The 9,221-nt window shown below is 42.0% G+C and overlaps 1 pseudogene; it reads left to right on the forward strand.

Annotated features, from left to right (window-relative positions):
- The first annotated feature begins 8,283 nt into the window (after positions 1 to 8,283).
- Positions 8,284 to 9,221, forward strand: LOC138083598 (olfactory receptor 1468-like; annotated as a pseudogene).

The raw sequence follows: 9,221 nt of genomic DNA on the forward strand, positions 1-9,221 counted from the left end.
ATTCCTTGCTCCTCTGGTCAGCTGACTTTAGAGACACAAACTCCTCTGCAGTGTGGCCAGGTGGAGAGGGGAGATAGTTTGAGGTGTTACGGAAGAGCGCTCCAAACTCAAAGCTGCCATTCTGTCCCTCCAGTGCTGCTTTTCAGCAGAAGTACCCCAAGGAGGGCATGAAACCTCCCTGAGCTCTTCATCTCACTTGTAAAGCCTTTCTTATACATTTCAGAATCATGTGCCACAGGGCTAGTGATAGCACTTTGAAAACTAGAGCACTAGCAAGATAGGAGGGATTGTTAATTACCTTAAATACTAAGGAGTTAGATGATAATGAAGATTTTCAAAATATGTGAGTATATTTGTGAGAGAGACAGAGAAAATGGAGAAAAGATAAGAAAGGGATGAGAGAGGCAGGGGATATGAATATTTCTGAAATGTGCAGACCTTTCCCACTGTTCTGTGTTGGTCACAGGGCTGCCTAGTTCTGCTGCTTCCACTTTCCTGCTAGGCGGATGAAAATCCAGTTAGGACGTGGAGGCCACTAAGGCACTGTTTCTGAACTTGGTGATTCACTCCATGCGCTGAAGTTAGGAAGGATGGAATCGGTGCCTGGAACTTCAGCGCCTGCACAAAAGGAGAAAGAGACTGTGGTTGCTCTGAAGAGCTTGGGGAATCTCAGAGCTGACCCTTGGATACTGGGTTCATGAAGAGAGGAGCTGAACTGGAGCCACATCAGATCTATTTATCAGTTTTGGAGACGGCTTGGGGAGGCAATCCCGAGACAGCTTGTTGAGATGAACCTGGATAATTGCTTCCAAAGTTAGTATCCATAAGCAAAGGTCTTGGGAAATGGGTCTTGTTTACAAGAAGTAAATCAACTTCACACCGGGCACTATAGGTGCCCTAGGTGTAAGAATAAGCCATAATTGAAGAAAACAACACACATATGGTCTAGTCTGGGTTAGAGTCAGCAGAGGTCCACAGAATCTCAAGCCCTAAATTTGGGTTGGGATGATTTCAGATTGCTGGTGACTCCAAGTACTAAGGAAAAACAATTGAAAAAAAAATTTGGAGGAAAATAATACCATCTTAGACTTCAAGTGCTTTCCTTTCAATACCCAGTATCTGGCACAAACCCAAAGATAAACAAACACACCAGGGAATAAGATTGTTGAAGCAGGAACCAACAGCTGAAAGCCTACAGGGAGTCTCTGTGTGTGTGTGTGTGTGTGTGTGCTCAGTTGCTTCAGTCACGCCTGACTCTTTGTGACCCTATGGCCTGTAGCCTGCCAGGCTGCTCTGTCTATGGGATTTTCCCAACAGAAATAATGGATTGGTTTTCATGCCCTCCTCCAGAAGATCTTCCTGACCCAGGGGTTGAACCTGTGTCTCCTGCATTGCAGACAGATTCTCTATCTACTGAGTCATTGAGGACTTTAGATAGCATAATAATCAGACATGGACTGAAAACCCAATGATGCTTAGGATGTTTTTGGATATAGAACCAAAGGTGAAAATTTTGGCAGGGCTTTTTATGAACTGAAAAAACATAAGTAACCAGCAGTCAGATCAAAAACTTTACCAGCCCTGTAGGAATCCTGTCGTGTCTCTGCTAGTTGCTGTTCCTGCAGCGGCAGTCAGTCTCTTGCTATTAAATTAATAGGATTAATTTAATTTATGCTGTTAAATTAGTTAATTTAATATAATAATAATAAATAATATTTATTTATTAATATTATTATATTATTAATATTTATTTATTATTATGAATAATAATTATTATATAATAATAAAAAATATATTAGCTATATAAATACTCATTTCAGTTTAGTTCAGTTGCTCAGTTGTGTCTGACTCTTTGTGACCCCATGAATTGCAGCACACCAGGCCTCCCTGTCCATCACCATCTCCCGGAGTTCACTCAAACTCATGTCCATCGAGTCGGTGATGCCATCCAGCCATCTCATCCTCTGTCATCCCCTTCTGCTCCTGCCCTCAATCCCTCCCAGCATCAGAGTCTTTTCCAATGAGTCAACTCTTCACGTGAGGTGGCCAAAGTACTGGAGTTTCAGCTTTAGCATCATTCCTTCCAAAGAACACCCAGGGCTGATCTCCTTTAGAATGGACTGGTTGGATCTCCTTGCAGTCCAAGGGACTCTCTCAAGAGTCTTCTCCAACACCACAGGTCAAAAGCATCAATTCTTCGGCACTCAGCTTTCTCCATAGTCCAACTCTCACATCCATACATGACCAGTGGAAAAACCATAGCCTTGACTAGACGGACCTTTGTTGGCAAAGTAATGTCTCTGCTTTTGAATATACTATCTAGGTTGGTCATAACTTTTCTTCCAAGGAGTAAGCGTCTTTTACTTTCATGGCTGCAGTCACCATCTGCTGTGATTTTGGAGCCCCAAAAAATAAAGTCTGACACTGTTTCCACTGTTTCCCCATCTATTTCCCATGAAGTGATGGGACCAGATGCCATGATCTTCGTTTTCTGAATGCTGAGCTTTAAGCCAACTTTTTCACTCTCCTCTTTCACTTTCAAGAGGCTTTTTAGTTCCTCTTCACTTTCTGCCATAAAGGGAGTCATCTGCATATCTGAGGTTATTGATGTTTCTCCTGGCAATCTTGATTCCAGGTTGTGCTTCTTCCAGCCCAGCGTTTCTCATGATGTACTCTGCATAGAAGTTAAATAAGCAGGGTGACAATATACAGCCTTGACCTACTCCTTTTCCTATTTGGAACCAGTCTGTTGTTCCATGTCCAGTTCTAACTGTTGCTTCCCGACCTGCATATAGGTTTCTCAAGAGGCAGGTCAGGTGGTCTTTTATTCCCATCTCTTTCAGAATTTTCCACAGTTTATTGTGATCCACACAGTCAAGGGCTTTGGCATAGTCAATAAAGCAGAAATAGATGTTTTTCTGAAACTCTCTTGCTTTTTTGATGATCCAGCGGATGTTGGCAATTTGATCTCTGGTTCCTCTGCCTTTTTTAAAACCCGTTTGAACATCGGGGAGTTCACGGTTCACGTGTTGCTAAAGGGTGACTTGGAGAATTTTGAGCATGACTACTAGTATGTGAGATGAGTGCAATTGTGCAGTAGTTTGAGCATTCTTTGGCATTGCCTTTCTTTGGAATTGGAATGAAAGCTGACCTTTTCCAGTCCTGTGGCCACTGCTGAGTTTTCCAAATTTGCTGGCATATTGAGTGCAGCACTTTCACAGCATCATCTTTCAGGATTTGAAATAGCTCAGTTCCATCATCTCCACTAGCTTTGTTCATAGTGATGCTTTCTAAGGCCCACTTGACTAAATATTAGTTGTTAATAATTAATAATTAATTTACAGCATACATTAATTTAACCCATTTTTGGACCTATGTGAACGGAAGTGCACCTTTTGTTCTCTTTCTTGTCTCTCTCTTTCAGTCAGTGTTATGTATGTGAAGTTCATCCACATTGCTGTATGCAGTGGTAGATCGTCCATTTTCATTGCTGTGTAGATATCTATTGTGTGACTAAGCCATTAACAACATCCATTCTACCAATGATGAACAGTTTTTGACTGTTATGAATCCTGAAGCTCCCTGTTCTTCCTGGGCATCTCTACAGAAGAGTGGGATTTCTGGATTATAGGGCAGGTGCTTGTTTAGTTTAGAAGACAGAACTAAGCAGACGCCAGTCATACTTACCCTCCTTGTAACAATGGAATCCTCTTGTTCCACATTCTTGACATGGTTTGGTATTTTTCCCATCCTTTTCCTATGAGCTTTTTGGTAAGTGTATATTAGTATCACATTGTGGTTTTCATTTCTATTTCCCTGGTGACTAACAAAGTTAAGCACCCTTGCATATGGTTATTCTCCAGAGCTGTATCCTCTTTGTACATTATCTTGTGCCCATTTTTCTATTGGGTTATCTATCTCTTTCATTTGATTTGTAGGAGATCTTTATATGTTCTGGTTACAAGTCCTTTGTCAGATGTATGTAGTCTTCAACTTTGTAGTTGAGTTTCATTCAATTAATGGTGGATATTTAGAAATATGAGAGAGAAAGAGGAAAGTGAAAAAGCTGGTTTGAAATACATCATTAAAAAAACTAAGATCATGGCATCAGGTCCCATCACTTTATGGCAAATAGAAGGGGAAAATGTGAAAGTATTGAGATATTTTTTCTTTGCTTCCAAAATCACTGTGGATATGACTGTAGTCATGAATTAAAAGATGCTTACTTCTTGGAAGGAAAGCTATGATGAACCTGGGCAGCATATTAAAAATCAGAGGCATCACTTTGTTGACAGAGGTCTATATAGTCAAAGCTATGGTTTTCCCAGTAGTCATGTATGGATGTGAGAGTTGGACTGTAAAGAAGGCTGAGCACTGAAGAACTGATGCTTTTGAAATGTGCTGAAGAAGACTCTTGAGAGTCCTTTGGACTGCAAGGAGATCAAACCACTCAATCCTAAAGGAAATAAACCCTTAATATTTATTGGAAGGACTGATGCTGAAGCTCTAATACTTTGGTTACCTGATGCAAAGAGTCGACTGATTGGAAAAGACCCTGATCCTGGGAAAGATTGGAGACAAAAGGAGAAGGAGCTGATAGAGGATAAGATGGTTAGATAGCATCACCGACTCAGTGGCCATGAAAACTCGGGGAGATAGCGGAGGTCAGAGAAGCCTGGTGTACTACAGTCCATGGGGTCGCAAAGAGTCAGACATGACCTAGGGACTGAATAACAACAACAAATTGCAAAACAGTCCAATTTAGCGATATTTATTTTATAATTAGTGTCTAAGGATATTTGCTATATCTTCGTCAATGTTCTCCTATATTTTTGTCTAAAGGAGGAAGGCAGATACTTCAGGAGTGAAAATAATATAGAACCTAGAGAAGAAAGAGCTCTTTTGAGCTATGGTAGCCAGAGGAGTGGGCTTCCCAGGTGGCACTAGTGCTAAAGAACCCTCTTGCCAATATAGGAGGGGTAAGAGAGGCAGGTTCGATCCCTGGGTTGGAAAGACCCCTTGGAGAAGGAAATGGCAACCCACTCCAGTATTCTTGCCTGGAGAATCCCATGGACAGAGGCCTGGTGGGCTACAGTCCATAGGGTCACGAAGAGTCAGATGCAACTGAAGCGACTTAGCACAGCCAGAGAAGTATTCCTGTGGGATTAAGGCATGAGCTTGCATCCTCTGTTGCCTGATACCCTACCCAAAGATGATTAGTAATTAAGAAATATCTGCCTTAGACCTCCGAGGGGATTTGTCCCAGAGAAGCAATAAAATTTACTTTGTTATTAATGAGTTTTTCCAAGTCCTAGTATCCACTGGGACCCAATGTCCCTCAGGCCCAGGAAGATAGAATGACAAAAGGGATGTTGTAGAATCAGGTGATGACTGCAGAGTCTATCTCCATATGCCTATAATGAATAAAAGAGTGAATACCCCCAGGTCAAAGCCCTGAACTCATCCTCAGACATACTTGGTAAGTTAGGCTGGAGAGTCCATGCCTTTGCTCAGTTATTCAGTCATGTCTGACTCTTTTGCAACTCCATGGACTTGTAGACCACCAGGCTCCTCTGTTCATGGGATTTTCGAGGCAAGAATACTGCAGTGGGTTGCCATTTCTTCCTCCAGGCCTTATGGATTTTGCAGCCTGAGTATCCAGACTACTGAGATTCTATGATATGATTCTATGGGGTTTTTCTGCAGGCTGTCTAAAAAACCCCTGCTCAACATTCTAGAAATATTATGGAAGGTAGATACATCCACTGACAGCCTTTCCAAATCACAGCTCCCTTATCTAAATTATTTGTGTTGATTTCCAAATACTGTACTGTAGACTGTCTAGAATTTCTCTCCCCAGGTTAGAAAACCCATCTCAAGCTATCTTATTATGTGGCTTAACACTAATGTACCCAAGCAAGGCTTTGTACCTTGTCAGTCTACGTTCTGATTAGCATCTACCATATTTAACCTCTCTGTCAATATAGTAATTGTAAATATTTCATAATAGAGTCCTCTATATTTTGCAAGAGATTTTCAAAAGAGATTTCAAGTTTACAGAAGCTTTGAAAGATGGGCAGGAACAAGTCAGCATTATCATCTTAAAACTGAAGAAGGTAATATGTAGAGAAGTGTAAGGAATAGGTAATTAAGAGTGGGTTTCTTCAAGGGCAGCATTTTTAGATGATATCTGACAGACTTGGACTCCGTAATCAGGCATTTTATACAATAGATGGGTCCCACCTAGTTTCCAGGAGTTGCTGAGGAGTCAGAAATTCACCCTTTAGTTCACCAATATATAACAAACATCTTTCTTCTAAGTGTGAAACATACATTTGCCTGGTTTAAACCCTATGTTCTTGGTGAGTATCCTGCAGTGAGGGTACTATTCTGTATCTCTTTGGGGTTAGAAGTTTCCCTCATTCTGAAGTGCTCCTCCTGTTTTTTTCTTTTCTTTTTTTGGGGGTCAAATCCTGATTCACACTGTGGGGAAATGTATCAGGAGTAGACCAGGCACTGGGTCCAAGAGATTGTAAGTTATTTTTATTATTATTTGCTTTTTCATGACGTTTGTCTCAGCTGTAAAGAATCTGCCTGCAACGCAAGACTCGCAAGTTCAGTCCCTGGGCTGAGAAGATCCCCTGGAGGAGGGCATGGAAACCCACTCCAGTATTCTTGCCTGGAGAATTCCATGGACAGAGGAGCCTGGAAGGTTATAGTCCATAGGGTTGCAAAGAGTCAGACACAACTGAAGCAACTTAGCATGGATGCATGCATGACCTCTAAACTTCAACATGAATCTCACATCAATATTGACATTGTGTGGGCTGAATTGTAAGGAAAAAATGACAGCCTTGCTTGGGTACATTAGTGTTAAGCCACATACTAAGATAGCTTGAGATGGGTTTTCTAACCTGGGGAGAGAAATTCCAGACAGTCTATAGTACAATATTTGGAAATCAACACAAATGATTTAGATAAGGGAGCTGTGATTTGGAAAGGCTGTCAGTGGATGTTTCTACCTTCCATATTTTTGGTGTTGAAACAATTCAGTGATCTCTTGGATGGCCTGAAAATTTTCTTTTTGTACTTCTCATTGTCCTAGAAGTTAAGGTTCATCAGTGAACAAAGTAGAACTTTTAAAAATCTTTAACATCTAGCAAAGAGCAAATAATCCATGTTTAATGATCTGGAAGATGAGTTCCTAGGAGAAGGAATGGAGTGGGATGGGGATAGCACGCATTCAGGTAATGAAAGCATGATGTGTGCTATGATGGGTGACAGTAGTCTGCCTTTGAGAAAATGAGAGATACCTGGTCTACTTGGAGTAGAGAGAGGGTTGGCCATGAGCTCATTGCTCTGATGAAATAAGGGTCTTGTGGACCATGTCAACCCTGATAAAATAAGGTCTTTGTGTTAGTGGAAAGGGGAAACTCTTCAGTTAGAATAGTGACATGGAAACATTTGAGTTATAAAAAGAATGATTCTGGGTAATGTCAATGCATTGTAGGGAAGTGAAAGTAGAGAGAGTCCAAATTTGTTGACATTATTTAGGTGAGAATAGTAGCTGAGCTAAATGGTGGCTGTAGGATGTCAAGAAGGGCATATATGAGAGATGTTCAGAAAGTGGGACTGGAAACATATAGTAAATGAACAAGGAGAGATGAGGAGAGGGAGGAGTCAAGGACGGCTCTCAGGTCTGGCTTGTATATCTAGTAGGTGGTATTGTCAATCAGTCAGGTAGAGAACATTGGGAGTGAAGCAAATATGGGACTGAAGAAACAACAAGCCTAATATCGGGAAGATTTGTCTTGGAGTGAAGGTGAAACATGCAAATGAGATGGTCATCAGGGGGTTGAACACCCAGGTCTGTAGCTCAGAAGAATGGTGTGGGCTGAATAAGAGTAGAAGGACAATATGCTGAGGATCACCAATATTCAAAGGATGACTTGGCATGAAGACTTCTCTAATGACCGTGTGAAGAAGGCATTGTTATGGAGGCCAGAGAAGAACAGGAACATGAGGTATCACCATGGCCAAGAGATGAGAGAGTCCTACAAAGGAAAACGTGATCATTAGTACTAAATGGGATATGTTATTGAATTTAGAGACATGAATGTTATTGCAGACTTTGAAGGGGGAGTTTCAGTAGCATCACCTTCTGCCTGTGCCTAAATTCTCACTCATCCACCATTTGGCAATAAGCCACATGCTATATGGATTATTTATTTTTTATATTTGGATTTAAGGTCTGTGATTTTTTATAAATAATAGAGTTATCAAATGACAAAGAGGAGCCAAACCATCATCTCAGAGTTCCTCCTTCTGGGCCTGCCTACCAGCCAGAGCATCAAAACCTGTTTTACGCTCTGTTCCTGGCCATGTATGTTACCACCGTCCTGAGGAACCTCCTCATAATGTTCCTGATTCGACTGGACCCCCACCTCCACACACCCATGTATTTGTTTCTCAGCAACCTGTCTTTCTCTGACCTCTGCTTCTCTGCCACAATGCCCAAGCTGTTGCAGAATATGAAGAGCCAAGTCCCGTCCATCCCCTACGCAGGCTGTCTGGCCCAGATGTATTTTTACTTGTTTTTTGGAGTTCTTCCTGCTGTGGCCATGGCCTATGACCGCTACGTGGCCATCTGCTTCCCCCTGCACTACACCGCCATCATGAGCCCCAGGCTGTGTCTCTCCCTGCTGGTGCTGTCCTGGGTGCTGACCACTGCCCATGCCATGTTGCACACCCTGCTCACAGCCAGGCTGTCCTTCTGTGCTGACAATGTGATTCCTCACTTTTTCTGTGACACTTCTACTTTGTTGAAGGTGTCCTGCTCTGATACTCGAGTCAACGGGTTGGTGATACTTTTCATGGGAGGACTCATTCTTGTGATCCCATTTCTATTCATCGTCATGTCCTATGCACGAATTGTCTCCTCCATCCTCAAAGTTCCTTCTGCCAGGGGTATCCGCAAGGCCTTCTCCACCTGTGGCTCCCACCTCTCCAAGGTGTCTCTCTTCTATGGGACAATTATTGGTCTCTACTTGTGCCCATCAACTAATAATTCTGCTGTTAAGGAGACTGTGATGGCCGTGATGTACACTGTGGTGACCCCCATGCTGAACCCCTTTATATACAGCCTGAGGAACAGAGACATGAAAAGAGCCCTGGGAAGAGTCTTTTGGAAAAAGAAAATATCTTTCTCTCTAAAATGGTAA

This window comes from Capricornis sumatraensis, chromosome 8 (assembly GCF_032405125.1).
Source record: "Capricornis sumatraensis isolate serow.1 chromosome 8, serow.2, whole genome shotgun sequence".
NCBI classification, from domain to species: domain Eukaryota; kingdom Metazoa; phylum Chordata; class Mammalia; order Artiodactyla; family Bovidae; genus Capricornis; species Capricornis sumatraensis.